Source organism: Anastrepha obliqua, chromosome 6, assembly GCF_027943255.1.
Source record: "Anastrepha obliqua isolate idAnaObli1 chromosome 6, idAnaObli1_1.0, whole genome shotgun sequence".
In the NCBI taxonomy this organism is placed as follows: domain Eukaryota; kingdom Metazoa; phylum Arthropoda; class Insecta; order Diptera; family Tephritidae; genus Anastrepha; species Anastrepha obliqua.
This window is the reverse complement of record NC_072897.1, coordinates 21,583,790-21,604,773: the sequence shown is the minus strand read 5'-3', so window position 1 is coordinate 21,604,773 and position 20,984 is coordinate 21,583,790.

Sequence of the window (20,984 nt, the reverse complement as noted above, 5' to 3'; positions counted from 1 at the left end):
CACAGCGCAATCAGCAGAAGAAAATTTAAAATACGGCATACATATATATCTCAGAGAAACCTCTAAACGACTTTAATCTACAGCTCATATTCGAAAAATCATCAAAAACTCCAGAAATGTCAAGTATCATGCCATTCAAAAACAAAGAACGTAGGATATTCAGGAAACCTGTATATACAGAAGAAATAATAATATGTAGGTATTTTTAAAAAGTCTCTCAATCCAAATAAATTGCCCGCTATATTTGCTGACGATGACACTTTTCGTAGTATTCAGTCCGTTTATTCAAAATATTTCTCAAATAATAAAATGTTTCGTTTAATACAATGTAAAGAAATATTGTACGACATAACAGACTCCGACAAACAAGAGGAACTAATAAAGAATTGCCATGAAAGCAATAACCACAGCGGAATTAACGAAATGCTTCTCCATCTTAAAAGACAATATTATTTCCCTTTTATCAACAACTGCGATGAATGCCAAACCCTTAAATACGACAGAAATCCCCCAAAACCCTTGTTTGAACAACCGGAAACCTTCTTAAAGCCTTTAGATATGTTACATATAGACATCTACAGCATAAACTACAAACAAATGCTAACAGTTAGTGACAAATTCTCAAAATTTGCAGCATACACACTCCTTTCAAGACATTCTGTATGTATACTAATATCTCTAAAACATTTCATTAATCTTTACGCTATGCCAAGAAAAATAGTTGCTGACCCAGGCTCGAAGTTCACAGCCAATATTTTCAAAGAATTTTGTAGGCAATTCCAAATTCACTTGCATATTACCTCATTTCAACAGAACACGAGCAACGCTCCTGTAGAAAGACTACATTCCAACGGAAATATAATATACAGAATTTTATTAACTACCAGAAAAGAGAATCACCTCAGCGCAGACCATGACGATATACTTACAGAAACACTGATCACCTACTACAACTCAATACACAGTACTACGAAATTGACCCCATTCGAACTATTTTTCGGTAGAACCTTCAAATTTAATAATACTGTCACTTTCAACAACGAACATCAATACATTACAAAACTTAACGAATTCCAAAACATTTTATACCCAGAAATCAAACAAAAAATGGAAAATGCAACTAGTTATAGGACAAACAAACTGAACGAAACCCGCTCAGACCCGGAAAATTTAGAAAATCAAACCATTTATCGAAAAGAAGCAAAACGTAATAAAATTACACCCAGATTTTCAAAACGTAGAGTGAAGAAAAACAATAGAGTAACTATAATTACAGAACATAACAATAAATTTCACAAGTCATAATTAAAAAAGAAACACACAAAGCCAAAAACCTCTAATTAAACTTTTTCTTTATCCATAGGATACCACTAGCATTTCCTCAAACGATAGACATAACAGAAATAAGCAAACATCAAAAAGTAGTTAGATTCCGATTAGGACCCGCAAGAATAATCACTAATCACAATAACCTCATACATATTGTTAACCTTGACTAATGCACTAAAACTGTCAATAAAATAATGTCACTATCCATATAAAAATGTCACTATCCATATAAACAAGGAACAGGATAAAATAGAAACATAGCAAACAATGTCTTGAAAGAAGATCACCAACTTTTTGAGCTTCAGTATATAAGCCAAATTAATTATAATATAGACCTTTTAAACAATCACCTAGAATGCATTGCGGAATCAATTGTCCTAGCAAAACTAAATGTGATATCGAAGTTCATGCCACGCACTACAGAGCTAGACCAAATATATAATTATATGGAAAATCAGTCAATAAAAATTAGCTCTAAAGAGCAAATATACAAACTGCGTTGACTACAAGCATATATAATAATTCAAATATTATATTTAATGTACAGATACCAAATGTATCAAAAGAAAACTATGAACTTTATCATATACTTCCACTCCCTTTAAATAACACTAAAAATAACATAAAAATAAAACCATACTTAACATACAATAAAAACCAAATCCAATTTTTTAACGAACCTTGTTCTAAGTCGAGAACTCCTACTATTGCAAAAAATCGTCATATACTGAATATACAACTAACTCCACCTGATGCTTTCCATTTCAATTCAACCGGGCTATTCGGGAAGAACATGCGATTTCGATGTAACTCAAATATCTTGCTCTCTGGTCAAAATAATGAGACACGTATTTTTTTGTTCGCCCAATTAATTTGTTGACAACTAGAATCATGGCCGCTTCGGCTATGCCTATGAATGTATTTTGTTCTTGAAGGCGCTAGGCATAGAATTGTAAAGGGTTTTTCAATAAGGGCGGGTAGATGTGCAGAATGTCAATCGTGGCGTTTGCTGTGTGGCACATAGCGCCGTCCTGCTGGAACCACATGTCGTCTAGGTCCGTATGGTTCAAAATGGGCCATAAGAAATTGGTTATCATCGTTGTGTAGCGCTCGCTGTTGACGGTGACCGCCTCACCAACGTCATTTTCAAAAAAGTACGGACCAATGACGCCGCAGGCCCAAAATCCACATCAAACGGTAACTTTTTGAGGATGCATTATCACCTGGTGAACCTCGTGTGGATTGGTGTCGTCCCATATACGGCAATTTTGTTTGTTAACACAGCCATTCATCCAAAAATGCGCCTCGTCACTAAAGATGATTTTTCGCCCAAAACTGGGGTTCTCTTCCAAACGATTCGAAGCCCAGAAAGCGAACAAACGGCGGTTTCTAGCGCGCAACGTTTGCGTTAATGAACACTCATTTTGATAATAAAGTTTTATCATTTGGACGTGCTGTTCAATCGTGGTTACTCAATTAAATGAATTGCCGGAAACAAAATTCCCATTATTTCAACTCACACTGAAGTGTTCCAAGGAAAGTAGGTAGATGTAGCAAAATGTTGCAAAACATTTATACGTACACTTTCTGCGCATTATATTGTTGCTGCAAAAGTAACGGCAAAAATTGGTTGTGTTTTTACTAATATTGCTGAAAACGAAATAAGATTGGTTTATCTTAGCTTTTATCGCCGATTCAGTTTCAGTTGCGCTTAATATATTGATTGAAAGTGACAAAATGGGACGAAGTGAGAATTTACCATTAGAAAAATGTAAAATTGTACTTGGAAAACAAGTATATGCGCGAAATCGGCAAAACAATTAGCAAATCGCATTTTACGGTGCAAAGTGCTACTGCTAACTATGTTAATACTGGCAAAGTGGAAGCTAATCACCACCAAGACGGAAGGCGAAAAATATTGACTGGACATGAGGAACGCAACATAGTAGCATCAGTCGCTCAAAATCCATAAATAACCTCCACAATACTATGCCGAAATATTTAATAGCCAGCGCATAAAAAAATAAGCCGACAAACAGTCCTTAAATGTCTGCATAACGCTAGTTATCATAGCTGAGTGGCACACCACTAGGCCTATATTCCAAATATTAACAGAAAGAAGAGATTGAAGTTCGCCAAACGGTATATAAATGAGCCAGATTCTTTTTGGGAAAACGTCATATTCAGTGATGAGTCGAAATTTAATGCTTCTGGATCAGATGACCCTCCAAAAGTATGGCGAAAAGAAAATACTGAACTGAATAAAAAAAATCGTATTCCTATCGTTAAGCATGGAGGAGGAAATGCAATGGTTTGGGGTGCGTAGTTGTATCTAGAGTAAGAAAAATGGTGTTTATTGATGATAAAATGGACAAACATTTTTATTTAAACATTTTGAAAAATACTTCGCATGATAGTGCCGTTTAACTTGGAGTGGATGCTAAAGGGTTCTTATTTCAACAAGACCACGACCCAAAACACTCCTCTTATTTCGTACGAAAATGGCTTATTAACCATTATAGGCCGCTTAAAACTTCACCTCAATTACCGGATCTGAACCCAATTGAGCATGTCTAGAAGCTCTTAGAAAGGGGAATCAGAAAGCACAAAATAACATCAAAGACGTCATTAAAGACAGCTTTAAGTGTTGAGTGGGAGAAAATTGCAGCTAATAAAATCATCAAAAAGTATGCATCGACGTTTGAAAGCAGTTTTTAAAGCTAAAGGCTCCCCAACAAAGTACCGAATACTGGTTTTTTCTATTATTTTTTTAATACAAAATTCTTTATATGGCTATATACGAATAATATTTTTGCAAAAAAATGTCCCTTATTTCGCTATTGCTTTAAGTTTTCTAATTCCAGAAACAAGTTTGGAAGATTTTGTTCCTTAAATATTGAATAAATATGTTATTTTTACGAATATATCCAAATTTTGTTCTTTTGTATAAACTGTGAGTGGACGAATAAATTGTGTGGCCACTGGACTGAGAATTATTTTAGCATTTGTTAGGCAGGAATTCGAGCAGGGATATTTATTCTCTAATTATTGTACAGGGTCCGGCACTAGAAATGTAACCAATTAAAAAGGCCATAAATTTAGTTTGGACAATTACTTTTATCCAATTCAAAGTAAAAAATGTGTGAAAATAATACAAAATTAAGAATCAATTTACTTTTGCTCGATATGACCACCTTCTGCCTTAACTATGGCCTTGAGATGGTCCAGAAACGAATCGCAAGCTGCCCGAATGTGACTTGCAGATATTTTGGCCCACTCGCAGACAATGGCTTTATTCAGCGCCTCGAGACTGGTGAACCTTTTAGTTCGGACCTTGCTCTCTAAAATGGCTCAAAGAGAATAATCCATCAGATTCACGTCTGTTGATTTTGAGAGCCATTGTGTGGACGTTATGAAGTTCGGAATGTTGTTTTCAAGCCATTCTTGGTCCACTCGAGTTTTGTGAGACGGTGCCGAGTCCTGTTGAAACGTTCATGGTCTGCCACCGAAATGTTTGTCGGCCCACGGCATTCGCATTCACCTTGACGCCAGGCTCGATGAGACAAATGAGATTGGAGAGCACCCATCTGCGGTTACAGTGGCCCACACAGGTAATAGGTGTCTGCCTCCTGGTGGCCAAGCGCTGACTCAAATTCTCGTTTGAACGGTCGGTCAAATAAACCCTATCGTTTTGGGAGTTTACGAATTGCTCAATTTAAAAATTGTCGTGTCAGAAAACACAATGTTCGGAAATTGACCGGTTATAGACCGGGATAAGGCTTGACTTTGAATTCATTTTTCAGTTTGCGGCGGATACTACGGCCAGATATTTTCAGTTCTTTCGCCATTTGATTGGCTCTTCGTTGAAGATTTCGCTCAAGTCGCTTCTTCACTTTTTTCACGTGACGTTACAGTTTTTGATGACCCCCTCCATGACGTTTCGCGATGTTACCGGTATCATTGTAACGAGTAATGAAATCCATTACTGATTTTACTTTTTCGCGTTTACTCTTGGCAAAATGCTTGCGCGCGAGTTAAGGAATGTTTACCATGCCACTGCTGCCGTCGCAACATTACACGTTATAACATGCAGCGATTGCATTATCGATACAAACCGTATCAGGCAGCAACCGAAACGGAATTTTCCACAAACAAACAATAGATAAGTATTAGTAAATAACATAAGCAATGGATAAGGACTGATAAACCATTTTCCACTGCAAATCTGCCACCGCATCCTAGTATTATAAATAGCCCTAAGTATACAAAATGTAAAGCAGTATTGAATTTCTATTAATAAAGAAAGCACGTGACTGTGCAGCATATTTCTTTACTCTATTCTATTCAAATAGAATAACTGGGGCTCAACCGGGATGACAATACGTTTTGTCACCTAAATGCCAAAATCCTCGAAATATAGGAAAATAAAAAATACACGGTCTTGAAAAAAGACAAAAAAACAGTTTCTGAAAAAGCTAAACACTAATTAAAAAAAAACGGTTCCTGGAAAAGGGGAACAATATAAACTTCCGAAGAAGTTGTTGTGACAGAAACAGAACAAACTGGATCAGCGCGGAATTAAAGCATTCCTACCTGGTTATTCTTCCAAACACAGCTAAGAGCACAAATTGATGCACTAACACAACAGTTCCAACAACACATCTTACAAGTAACTACCCTACAAAGGGAGCTTAATACTGAAAAGAAAAACCAAACAGCCTTCCACAATATCACCACCATTACACAGAAGAAGAAGAAATCCCTCTTACAATAACATACACCAAAGATATCGATTTAGAGCTGTTCAAAGCTTTACCCAAGTTTGATGAGGATAAAAACTTGCATCACCATGGAGATCGCAAGTCTGGAAGTTTATGGATGACATCAAAGCGTTCACAGGATATCCTAGGTATTATAGCGCAGTAGGCATCATCCGCACGAAAATTATAGGAACAGCAGCCGACATACTAAGCAATCAGAGCACGAAATTAAACTTCTATTCGATTATAAATCGATTGGACTATACATTTGCGGACCAACGACCTTTGTATGTGTTATAAGACGAGATGAAAAAGGTTAATCCAGGAAGAAAGAATTTATCCGAATGTCACAGCGAAATAAATAAAGCACTTAATCTTGCGCTTTCAAAAATTGAAATGTCACATGAACAAAACAGCGAAGCCATGAGGACATATGCTAACCAAGAAGCTGTTCGAACATCCATTATGGGACTGAATAGCAGATACACAAGTGGAACCTTGTACAGCCACAACCCGAAGGACTTAGAGCATGCATATGCTATTGCCAGCACAATCTACCGCGACAACCATAACCAACAATTTGAAACTCAGCCAAGGTATGTCCAACAATCAAGAAGTCACTCGGGAGAAGAACGCTTCCCTCAACGAGATGAACGCCCCAGATATAATCCAGGTATACAAGTGCAACGCAACAATTTTACTCCGCACCACGACCGTATAGGGGGTTAGGAGGGTTTCAGAGGGTGACAAAAGAAGATTTAGACTATTTTTTTAGTACATGAAATCATATATTGTATTTAAACAATTCACTATATCTAAGATACATATATAAGCAGTATTTTGTGAAATTTTTATTTAAAAATTTCGAAAACTTAGTCGTTGGTACCTCATCTTCCTTGACGTCTCAAAAAAAAATCCTTTTGCCGTGGACAGCAAAACTCATTACTGGTTTATCTAAAATCAAAAAGCCATTCGTCCTTCTTCTTCTTAATTGGCGCTATAACCGCTTACGCGATTTTGGCCGAGTTTAACAAGGCGCGTCGTTTCTTTCTCGTGCTAACCGGCGCCAGTTGGACACACCAAGTGAAGCCAAGTCCTTCTCCACCTGATCTTTCCAACGCAGAGGAGGCCGCCCTCTTCCTCTGCTACCACCAGCTGGTACCGCATCGAATACTTTCAGAGCCGGAGCGTTTGTATGCATTCGGACGATATGACCCAGCCAACGTAGCCGCTGGATCTTTATTCGCTGCACTATGTCTATGTCGTCATAAAGCTCATACAGCTCATCGTTCCATCGTCTGCGATATTCGCCGTTGCCAACGTGCAAAGGTCCAAAAATCTTACGCAGAATCTTTCTCTCGAACACTCCAAGCGTCGCTTCTGGGATGTTGTCATCGTCCACACTGCTGCGCCATACGTTAGGACGGGCATGATGAGAGTCTTGTAGAGTGTTAGTTTTGTTCGTCGAGAGAGGACTTTACTGCTCAGTTGCCTACTTAGTCCAAAGTAGCACTTTTTGGCAAGAGAGATTCTACGTTGGATTTCAAGGCTGCCATTGCTATCGGGATTAATGCTGGTTCCTAAATAGACGAAGCCTTTTACAAGCTCGAAATTATAACTGTCTACAGTGACGTGGGTGCCGATACGCCAGTGCGCCGACTGTTTGTTTGAAGACAGGAGGTACTTCGTTTTGTCCTCGTTCACCACCAGACCCATTCGCTTTGCCTCTTTATCCAGTTTGGAGAAGGCAGAACTAACAGCGCGGTTGTTAAGGCCGATGATGTCAATATCATCGGCATACGCCAGCAATTGTACGCTCTTATAAAAAATTGTGCCTGAGCGATCAAGTTCTGCAGCTCGTACGATGCTCTCCAACATCAGGTTAAAGAAGTCACACGATAGCGAGTCACCCTGTCTGAAACCTCGTTTGATATCAAACGGCTCGGAGAGGTCCTTCCCAATTCTGACGGCGCTGCTGATGTTGAGCAACGTCATCTTACATAGCCGTATTAGTTTTGCGGGAATACCAAATTCAGACATCGCGGCATACAGGTAACTCCTTTCCGTACTGTCGAATGCAGCTTTGAAGTCGACGAAAAGATGGTGTGTGTCGATTCTCCTTTCATGGGTATTTTCCAAGATTTGGCGTATTGTGAATATTTGGTCGATGGTAGACTTTCCAGGTCTGAAGCCACACTGATAAGGTCCAATTTGTTGGTTGACGGTGGGCTTCAGCCTTTCACACAATACGCTCGCTAGAACCTTATAGGCGATATTTAGAAGACTAATCCCGCGGTAATTGGCACAAATTGCAGGATCGCCCTTCTTATGGATTGGGCAGAGCACACTTAAATTCCAATCGGCAGGCATGCTTTCATCCGACCATATTTTGCATAGGAGCTGATGCATGCACCTTACCAGCTCCTCGCCGCCATGTTTGAATAGGCGAGTTGGCGCCCGCAGCTTTGTTGTTCTTTAGCCGCGTTATCGCTATTCTCACCTCGTCATGATCGGGTAGCGGAACGACAATTCCGTCGTCAACGATTGGGGTATCGGGATCTTCACTTTCTCGGTGACATGCGCAGCTGTCATTGTGTAATAGGTTCGAGAAGTGTTCCCTCCATAATTTAAGATTGCTCTGTACGTCAGTCACCAGTTCGCCGTCTTTGTTCTTACAGGAAAATGCCCGGTCTTAAAACCTTCTGTAAGCCGCCGAACTTTTTGGTAGAATTTTCGGGCGTTGTTCTCTGTAGTGATCCCACATGGCTCGCGTTGCGCCCGATCGCAGCGTGGCTCTATTAGCGGCATCCTTTCTTTCTGCGGCAGCATGACATTCCTCGTCGTACCAATTGCTTTGTTGGGCAGTTTGTTGGGCAGTACTCTCTGAGAGCAGGAGTGAGAGTCGAGTGGCGAATCTTCTGGCTGTCTGTTGTGATTGCAGCTTTTCGATGTCGAACATTCTTTGCGTAGGTAGATGCACGTTTTTTGCTGCACAGAGGCGTGCGCGCAGTTTGGCTGCAACAAGGTAGTGATCCGAGTCGATGTTGGGTCCTCGGATCGTACGTCCATCTAATACACTAGAAGCGTGTCTTCCATCTATCACAACATGATCGATCTGGTTTCACGTTTTTCGATCAGGTGGCTTGGTGAATCTTCTTATGCCTGAATCTGGTGCTGCAGACTACCATGTTTCGGGCTCCGGCGAAGTCGATCAGCCGCTGTCCGTTACCGGATGTTTCGTTGTGCAGGCTGAATTTTCCGACTGTGGGACCAAAAATTCCCTCCCATTGCCAATGCCCACTCTGGCGTTGAAGTCGCCAAGCACGATTTTTATGTCGTGGCGGGGGCAGCGCTCATAGGAACGTTCCAGGCGCTCATAGAAGGAATCTTTGGTCGCATCGTTCTTCTCTTCCGTCGGGGCGTGGGCACAAATTAGCGATATGTTGAAAAAACGGGCTTTGATGCGGATTGTTGCGAGACGCTCGTCCATCGGAGTGAACGACAGTACTTGGCGACGAAGTCTCTCTCCCACAACAAATCCGACACCGAATTTGCGCTCCTTTACATGGCAGCTGTAGTAGACGTCGCAAGGTCCAATGGTTTTCTTTCCTTGCCCCGTCCATCGCATCTCTTGAATGGCAATGATGTCAGCCTTGACTCTCATGAGGACATCAACCAGCCGGGCTGAGGCACCTTCCCCATTAAGGGACCGGACATTTCAGGTGCATGCCCTCAAATCATAATCCTTAGTTCGTTTGCAAGGGTCGTCATCAGTATAGGGAGGTCTCATCCGAGGCTTTTTTAAACTTTTCATTGGGGGCGATTTTTAAGTGGCGGGTCCCAAACCCAACGCACAACCAGCTATCCTGAAATGTTTCACCTTCTCACGTTAGCTCACTCCCGAACGGATATTCGGAAGCTACCCAGAGGATACGTGGGCTAATCCCGGCCGTTATGAGCTGCTTGAACCATATGCTGAAGAATCGTCCTGGCCATTCCCAAGTGAATGGCGATCAGTAACTTTCCCCACTTGCGTGGACTTCTACACATGGAACCATCCTCCTTACTACTGTGGTGAAAAATCATATGAAATGCTCTACTAGCGGATTAAACACAGAAAAAAATCTGAAATCCTCTACTAGCGTGGTAAGTAAATATAGAAATCCTCCACTAGTGTGGTAAGCTGAATTTGAAAACCCCTTGCTATGAATCTACAAATAAGTACTCGAAAAAAGCTCATTTAACATATGTTCCTTCTCATTCCCTTAACATTCTCTGATCATATCAAATGAACAAATCTATTGTATCAAATGTATCACTGTCTCCCTCTCATTTCTCTCCGGCAGCCATTTTAATTAATTTTCAACTTGTTGTGTCGCAAAGACTAATCACCACAGACACATTCTTCACCAAAAGTTAACAGTGAGGGACTGAATTATGTAAATTTAGCAGCTGTCGATTGAAATTTGTTGATGATTAGAAGCAAAGAATGTTAGGTAGCTTTTTAAAATGACTACATTTGAGTTTTTTCCAAATCATTCAAAATTATCTATATACATATATTATGTCTGTCTGTCTGGTGCTGTTGTAATCCCTTTAACCAAATCAAAATCCTCTACAGAAAAGGATTCATTACCAGGCATACAGGAAGATGGCATATGCAAATTTAAATATGTGAATTTATATACATTTGCGCATATATATTATATATGATGTATTTGCCCTCTTCACAGCAAAAAATATTCCGATACCCTAAAATTTCTCAAGATATCCAACGCGCATTTATAGGCACAGCATAGAATGTACAGTAACTTTCAAATATGTACAGTAACCTTCAAATACTCTGATTTCAGAGTAAGCTTCTAACATTTCAGATATATGCATATGTTTTTGTGCACTTTTTATCAATTGAAGAACTACATACGTAAAGTAATATACTAATTAACTATTTACCTACTATCAGAGAATATAATATAAATGTTTCGAAATTTTCTCCTAGTATTGAAATGTCCGACACAGAACCTTTTTATAAGCTACTTATGTAGTTTTTGTTGCATTTAGAAGACATATTTACATATGTACATATATTGATGCATACATATGTGTGGAGCCGCGACCATTCGACATGGCAAAAATTCAAGATTTACTAAATATTGGCAAATAATTCTACGCGAAATATTCCAAAATTGACTATTTTCGAGTGGTCGAGAAAATTGGCACATGGGCATCTCGTTCTATGAATGAAAGTACTTTGCTCGTAGAAATATGAGCTCGAATTCTTCAATGAATATTTTGATGATGAGTTTTTGTTGAAACTGTTCAGCGCCACCTTATGTGCGGTTGTATGTACGTGCATGGGTGTATATTAAAAAGCATTGTTTTGCTGGAAGTTCAAAATACAAATATGTACGTACAGAGGCTACGTCATCAAGTGTGCATACGCCCATACAAATATGTATGTACACGCATATGTATCACGGAAATGTTCGCTCCTCGGGGTTGGACGACTAAGCTGGGCTCTAAGCTACCGGGGGGATTCGGCAGGTTGCGGATAGCCGGAAGACCTGTGGTAGCAGGTTAGTTGTGAAATAAGTTGAAACGAGTAAGCAATCCCCGACAATGAGCGGTCAGGAGCTGAGGATACGGCCAAAAGACAGCCCATCCGATGAGGTTTCTTTCCGGTGACGGATGCACAAAGACAATGCCTCTGAGAAATAGTTGCCTCCCTCATCATGCAAGACCATGGGGAGCAAAACACAAAATCCAGGCGCGGCGGTTTCCATAATGGACGACTTCCTGGTCAGCGTCTGTTCACCAGGTTAGGTGCGGCTGCTAATTGACCGGTATATGCCGTGGCGCACTGGGAGTCTCTCATCAGTTCAAGGACCATCTTAGTTGTTGAAGTGAGGAGAGTGATGTGAGCTTGCTCTGCCAAGGTGTTAGCCGCAGGGGGTGTACCAGTGACCAGCCCCTCCGGGCCCTAATCAGGGAGTGTGTATTGGACGGAGAGGTAGTAGTATGGATTGCCCCGGGTGAGCTCCGGTCCGTCCGTGTTTTCCGGGACCGGTAAAGCGAAGAACAGGCCCCAGAGAATTGGGGTAGTGGCACTGTCCCCAATGGTATACCCGTTCGTGTTTATTTCGGCCCGTCCCCCTACACACGATGCGCTGGCAAACAAAACAAAGTATGGAAAATAAAATGAGAACAACAGTAAACAACAGCAGCAATATATATGGAGCCATTATGGGCAGTAATAATGAAAGCCTGGAAGAGGCTATCAAAAAGGCAGCAGGTGCTAGTGGATAGAGTGATCTACTAGTGGAGCTAACTGAGGAGAACAAGACCTCCAAAAGCCGTATAATCACGGGGACTGATCCTTTTAAGCGCGCACCAAAGCTGAGACGGAGTCCTATCAAGACGCTCAGTGTAGAAAGGCCTGAGAGAGCAAAATCGGCGCCACCTGCATTGCAACAAAACAATGAGAAAGCAGCACAGTCGGGTAGTGACACCTTAACGCTTCTTGGTGAGACGATTGGGAAGTTGACAGAAGCGTCTACCGCAACGCTCGATCAACAACCACATAAGGGAACTGCTCGAAACAATCACTTAACTACACTCGAGAGCTCAGGAAGAAGTGAAAATCAAAGAAGGCCAGAGAAACGTTCTTGGAAGCATAATGACAGAAGGAACGCGGAAAAGACCACGCGACGACAAACAGCCAAGCAGAAAAACGCCACCCAAGAAAATCAAAACCACTCACGAGGAAGAGCACAAAGTGGCAACAAGTGCGGGCAAGAACGGCAAAGGAGAGAATAAGGCCAAGAAGATAAACGGGGATATGGAAAATGGCTGGATGAGTGTCAAGCGCAAACCAGCCAAGAAGAAACCACCCCCGAGGCCGGATGTGATTGTCACTGCGCATGCTGGAACAATGACCTACAGTGACATTCTCAGGGTCGTTGAGAAAGTCGATGCCCTGCAAGAATTAGGCGAAAACGTGACATGCATAAGAAAGACGGCCAAAGGCGAACTCCTGCTTCAATTGAAAAAAGAGTAGATGGCCAATACAGGAGTATAACAGAAGAAGATTGGCAAGGTGCTAGGTGACCAGGCGCAAATTAAAGTCCTAACCCACGAAATGTTGGTGGAGATCCGTGATTTAGATGAAATCACAACCAAAGAGGACATAGGTAAGGCAATACGAACGAAAGTTAACGACTTAACCTATTTAGCGAAAGCGCAATAAAAAGCGGTAGAGCGGCGTATGCAGGCACGCAAGCAGTGGTGATAAGCCTATCAGCACTGGACGCAAGGCGACTGCTTGATAAGCAAAAAATCAAAATCGGCTGGGTGGTATGCCGAATAAGAGAAAAGCCTGACTTGAGGAGATGCTACAGATGCCTGGAATATGGACACCTGGCGAGGGCATGTGCAAACGAAGACGACAGGAGCCAGAACTGTCTCAAATGTAGAGAGAAGGGCCACCAAGCGAAATTGTGCCAGAAAAAGCTCTTCTGCAAAGCATGTAAAAGAAACGGAAGAGAGGGTCCAAACCACCAAATTGGAAGCAAAAAATGTTCCCTTTATCAAGCGGCGTCCATTAAAACGAAAAAATGAGGGTTGAGCAAATCAATCTAAGCCATTGCGAGACTGCACAAGAGCACCTAAAACAAAGGATATACGAAAATAAAGTGGATGTGGTGCTAATCAGCGACCAGCATAAAAACCTAAACATTGGAACGTGGGTCTCGGACAGAAATACCCTGCAGGATAAACCGCACATCGACAGTGATTATTATACCCGAGCAAAAATATGTGGCATTTATTTCTACAGTTGAAATTGACGCAAGCAGAGTTCGAAAACCTGCTGGATGAACTTGTGCAAAACGCTCGTGGTGCCACACCAAAGGTGATTGCGGGTGATTTCAATGCGTGGGCCTTGGAATGGGGAGCAAATACACCAATAAAAGGGGAGATGCCTTGATTAAGGCATTCTCACTACTTGATGCGGTTCTGCTAAACACTGGGGGGAAAACACCTTCGAAGTGAATGGTCGTGCATCAATAATCGGCATCACTTACGCCAGCAGCTCTAGTACGATCAGCAAGCTGGCAAGTGTGTGATTTTTACACAGGCATTGACCACCTTGCCATTAAGGTAGACTTTTCGCATGGAAAAGAAGCCGTACAGAAAATACAGAATAAGGGCTGGAGGGTAGAGACGTTCGACGAAGAACTGTTGCAATTCATGCTCGAAGAGAACCTGACTAGCACCAACGATATGGAACTACTGGCGGAGCTGCTAGTAAAACATGTTATCGGAGCCTGCGATGCCGCTACGTGCAGGAAAATACAGAGCGCGCCCAGAAAGCCTGTATACTGCTGGAACGAGGAGATTAGCACCCTAAGAAGCGAATGCAAAAAAGCAAGGCGCCTTTCCCAAAGGAGTTATGGGCTGGTAGAGCACTACAGGCTCCGCAAGAAATTTAAAAAGAATCGGAAACAATTAAAGAAAGCCATTAAAAGCAGCAAGGCAGCCAACTTTAAAGAACTGTGCCAGAATATGGACGAAAACCCGTGGGGAGATGGCTACAAACTCGTTATGGCCAAGGTCAAAGAAGGTAAAAGACAGGCATCAACTTGCCCCCTTTCTTTTAGAAAACACTGTATACACACTCTATACAAAGCAAGACATACAACCACGCCAGACCCAGTTCCACGCAGCAGAAAGTAGTGCCGCAATCAATGAAGCAGAGCTGATTTTGGCAACGGAAAGTTTTGGCAATGCTAAGGCACCAGGACCTGACGGTATCTCGAACAAAGCGCTGAAGATCGCTATCAGCCGCAACACAAATCCTTTTGCAGAACACTTCACCAAGTGTATAAATGAAGGCATGTTTCCAAAAGTATGGAAGAAGCAACAACTAGTGCGCTTCAGAAACCAAATAAGCCAGCGGGTGACCCAAGTTCTTATCGACCACTCTGCATGATAGATAATATGGGTAAAATCTTGGGGAAACTAATCTGCACGCGCCTGGAACAGCTCCTGGAGAAAGTGCCGAGATGGGGTACTGCAACTCCCAATGCCGATGGAAGTGCAAATAATAGGATACGCAGACGAAATTGCTTTGACCATAGCCGCCGAACCAATCCCTCAGATTCAGAGCATCTGCAGCGAGGCAACAACAAAGGTCAAACAATGGCTGACGGCGGTTAAACTCCAGCTAGCAGAGCAAAAAACAGAAGCAGTTCTCATTACGAGTAGAAAAAAGTTGGAAACGACCACACTAAACATTGATGGGTTTAACGTCACGACACAAGCGGCATTAAGATATTTTGGTGTAATAATCGATGCTCGACTAAGCTTCAAGGAGCACATTAAAAAAGCATGCGGAAAGGCAGCCATGGTGACGGCGGCACTGTCAAGAATTATGGCCAACATCGGTGGTCCCACTCAGAGTAGGAGAGGGTTCCTGGCTAAAGTTACCCAGCATACACTCATGTATGCAGCACACATATGGGGTAAAGGCCTGAGACAAAAAACATACGCGAAAAAGGCGGAAATGGTTTTTAAACTAAGTGCCCTTACAGTTGCCTGTGCTTTCAGGACAGAGTCGTTTGAAGCAGTATGTGTCATACCTGGTACCAGATATAATGGCCTCTGAACTGGATAGAGTCTACGACTAACGGCGGAAGAGCGTAAGGAAGAAATACGGGTTAGCATAATTGAGTGGCAAAATCTCTGGGACTTAGCGACAAAAGGGAGGTGGACGCACAAACTTATGGGAGGCCTGGGTTGAGAGAGGACATGGTGACACAGATTACTACCTGACACAGTTTTTGGCGGGACATGGATGGTATATGTAGAGGGTATCTTCAAAGACTCGGCCACGAGGACGCAGCAGACTGCTCGTTCTGCGTCAACGGTAGTGAGAACGCGGAACATGAAATAATTAAATAAAATCGCATAAACAAAAAATTTTATTTTTGAAAATTATATCTTTATTTAAGAAACGTCAGAATCGAAAAATAAGTTTACATCGTCAGAAAGAGAATCAGACAATACCCGCATGTTGCGCATTCGATTAGGATTTGGCGTAAAATCACTTCCGTCACTTGAGGAAATGTACACGTCTGATCAGGATGGTGATGCAGGCGGTTCCATACTTGTAGGGTTAGCATTATTGATGTAATCTGTGATGAGTTTTTGCTTAGCTGGTTTAGAATATTGTTTATATGTACAATTCCCGATAGGTCGACATGCATTTTTTAATTTTTTTAAAAACAGCACTATTTCAAAACCGCATAAAAACAGAATCTACTGCATTTAATAACGATGCAATTGAACTTAGTAGTCTCGTATACGCAAGTACGTTTCTTTGAAGTTTTCCTTTATTTATTTCAAAGTATTATACTACTTAGAAAATGCATACATATATTATTCCCTGTAATAAAATGTAAATTGAAAAAAATTTCGTTTGCCAAAGGAACAAATAAATGCATATTCTAATGTAAATATGATAAGGCGATGCATAGTGAGATAGGTCATGGTTCCTGCAGTGCGTATGCACCAGAGGCCTGCATGGCTCGCTGTTTTCTTGAGTTGTTCATACGCTAAATTTCTTGCTCACATTGAGTCAATTGAACCAAAATATTTGGTCAAGTGCAGTCAGCTCATGCAGGCGAACACGTAGTTCAGCTCAATCAACACGTATGATCTAATGTCTTCGGCTCAAATCTAATCATTGAACAAAGAGCAGTATTGAATGAAATTAGCATCGGCCTTTGCGTTCAATTGATCAAACTTGTTCAAAGAAGTAATTGTCATTATTGTAAATAGCACATGTTCGAGCAAACGAGCGTTGGCGTACAATGTACGCTGTAAATTGCGTTTCGTATTTGAAAGGATTAGTTGCTTTCAGCCGTCGTAAAATAATGTCAAACGATTATTATAAGTTAAAAAAAAAAAACACATATGAAAATATAGTGTTTTTGCTTTAAAATTATGCTTTTACCTTGCTATCGTTACATGCAAAAACTCATGCGGGATCATACGTGTTCAAACCGGCTCTATCAGAGAATGTTAATGCAATGAGAAGGAGCAAATGTTAAATGAGCTTTTTTGAGTTCTAATTTGTAGATTCATAATAAGGTCATTTCAAATTCAACTTTCCTCACGAGTGGGAAATTGCAGATATTTACCACGCGAGTGACGCGAGTGGAGGGTTTCTATATTTATTTACCACGCTAGGACAGCAATTCAGATTTTTTCTGCGTTTACCAAACTACTGAGGAATTTCATAAGATTTTTCGGCACACAACTAAGGAAATCGATTTATTTCATGCCCACAGCGAAGCGAATAAATTTGCGATTAAGAAGGTCGCGCCGCGGTTAATTTGTGGTGCAGAAACTAAAGTCGGCGGAATTATTCGCTTTGTTTTTTGGCACGTATTTAATTCAAGTTCAAGTCCTGAAGTCATATTTTTTTTCTTGCACATTTTTTTTTACAATTCAAACCAGGAAAGTTTGGTAAAATTTTTGAGTTTATTTTAATTAAAATTTCTTTAAAATGCTGTTTTTTTTTGTGTTTCATAAATGGAAATTTCTTTTCGGTATAAAATAGTTCATACTGGATATGACCTGATTTTTATATAAATCAATCAAAACAGAAAATATGTACATATGTCTTTAATCTCTTTCATCAAATCCAAATTATATTGATGAGAAAATATCATTCTAATATTCGTCCAGAAAGCCAAATGCGCATACACAACTTTCAACTAACGCAGAATATGTGCATATAAAACTGCGAATCGAATAAATGAGTGATTTAAAAAATTTCATTATTAATTGTAGTTTAGCCCAATCGTGAAAGACGTGTTGTGTATGCAGTACATCGTCCCATATTTGACTCAGGTTCAAGTCCTGTACACAGTTTTTTGTTCGATATTTTTATTTCATTTTTTATATTTGGTTTAATTAGAATTGATTTAAAATAGTGTATTCAGGTTTTTCTAATACCTGTTATTTAGAAATTTATTTTCTATATAACATTGTTCATACGTCTTTTGAATTAATTTATACGTAAAACAGCCATAAAGGCAATCATATGAATATGCATTCCTATATTTAATCTCTTTAGTCAAATCTGAACTACTTACATACACATATTGATGAGAGAATATTCTAATATCCATGGATGCATCCAGAAAGTCAAACGCGCATACACGCATATGCATACAAATATATACAAACCTTCAACGAACGCAAAATGTATGCATATAAAAAACAACAACTGCGGCCGTCTTCTTGTCCGTCAGTGAAAAGATGGGATATGTATACCCTATGAGCAAAAAGAACCGGGAAGGTGATGTTGACTGTTTCCTTCGATTGGCAGGGCATAGTCCACCATGAGTACCTTCCATCGGGCCAGACAGTCAATAGAGAATATTATTTATCCGTTTTGAAACCTTAGAGAAATGCTGTGTGTTGCAAACCGCCGGAAATGTGAGCAAACAATTCTCAGATTTTGCATGATGATAACGCGCCATCGCACTGATCAAAAAGAATACAAATCGGCCTACCGGGGGTGTTTGGACTGGCACATGTGTGTCGCTTCAGACGGGTCATATTTTGAAGGAGATAATATAAATTTGCCTTAAATTTAACTCTGTTTTGTTTAATTTGAACATTCCTGGTACTTTCTGATCATAGGGTACATATATGCGGCTTTGCGGACAGCAATATGTGATTCGCTGGAAGTCGCATTAACTCGCGACTGTCGCACAGTTAGAAGACATATTTACATACATATAAGGGTGCATACATACATACGGAGCCGCGGCCACTCGACATGACAAAAATTTAAGATTTATCAAATATTGGCAAATAATTCCACGCGAAATATTCCAATATTGACTATTTTCGAATGGTCGCGAAAATTGGCATATGGGCGGCTCGTTTTATGAATGAAATTGAAATATGTGCTCGAACTTATGAATGAACTTTTTGTTTTTGTTCTAAATTGTTCAGCGCCGTCGCTGATAGAATCATGGCCGCTGCGACTGCGTCTACGAATGTATTTTGTTTTTGTAGTCGCTAGGCTTAGATTTTAGCTTCGGGCGACATGCGCATGTGAGGTATATGTTTTTGTTGTGTTCTAGAACATTTTAGAATATATGGTGGCAAAGCGGCCATCGCGTTGCGCTTGCTGTTGCTTTTGCGTCTATCAAAGTATTGTGTTTTTGTAAGTACAATATTAGGAATATCGACTGGTGAAAGACAAAAGTATACGGAATCAAGAAGGGAGCGCTGTGCTCGCGCATATATGCATGAATGTATGAACGTGCATGGATATAGTAACATATGAATACAATTATTTTGTAGGAAGTTTAGAAAGCAAGTAGGTATACTCGTATATGTATGTATATATGTTAGGACATAAAGTGGGTATATATACATACATAGAGCAGAATTGTTTTTGCACTTGTTAGGAAGAAACTCGTTCACTAGTGTGTATGTATATTTGATTTCTTGTAAGAATGTGATGTGCTGTGAAATGTGTACATACATAAGTCAAGGTTATTTGGGCATACTTGCATATGTGATATGATGTTCTTACGCTTGTGCATTATTGTTTTTCATATACAAATGTACATACACACATATGTATGTAAATGCTGTCGAATACATTAACTATAAAGTGACATACAATATAAAATAAGTGTTGATTTATTTTAAACCGTTTTATTTTCTGAATGCAAATACCTCCTATTTACATGCACATACATATTATGTACTTATGTATATTATCATATACCATCATTTATTTACATATAAAGTATACGTTCATTTATGTACATATGTGTGTAATGAAAAACTTCATGAATTACTTTCAGAACTTTATTAAAATTTATTCGCGTCGCGCGCATGTACAAAACCTTTTGTTCACAACGCAGGCGCAGAAATAAACGCACCGCCTATTTTTCCTCGCCACTTGTTAGACTCGAGTTCAATTCCCGGCGCAAACTTTTTTTTATAAATTTTTTTTTTTAAATCGTTTTTTTTTTAATGTAATTGAAAAAAAAAATTATGTAATAAATTTTACGTATTCGCTTATTATTTCAAAAATACGAAAATAGTAAAAATTTAATTGGTTTAATGTCGAGGTGAGAAATGTGTTGTGTGTTGAGGTGAAAGATGTGTGGTGTTTCTAATTTTTGTGTGGGCAAAAGTCAGTGAGGTGTCTATAAACTCGGTGTGCTAAATTCCCTTTCTTCAAATCTTTCAAATCTCAATTGTACTAAAAAAAGCTAACAGTAACATTTGCACCTTCTCATTGCATTAACATTCTCTGGTTAGACCAAATGTTACTCCTAACTTTTTTTTAGTACAATTGAGATTTGAAAGATTTGTAGTAATGGATTTTAGAACATCGGCTTTATAGACGCCACACTGAGTTTTGCCCACACAAAACTTGAAAACACCACACATCTTCACCTCATCACACAACACATTTCTCACCTGGACATTAAACCAATTAAATTTTTTACTATTTTCGTATTTTTAAAATAATAAGCGAATACGTAAAATTTATAACACAAAACTTTTTTCGCCTTCATTAATAAAATAATAAATTAAAAAAAAAAACAAATTGCCGCTGCGCGTTGATGTCAAGTCATGCATTTGGAAGGGATAGAGGCGCGGTGCGTTTGCTTCTGCGACTGCGTTTGTGATGTCTATGTACAAACATATGCGTGCGCGTGACGAGGATAATTTTTAATAAAGTTCTGAAAGAAATTCATAGCGTTTTTTCATGACATACATAAATGAATGTACAAACTTTGTATTTACTTAATGCACATACATATGTATATAACATTATAAAATGTAATA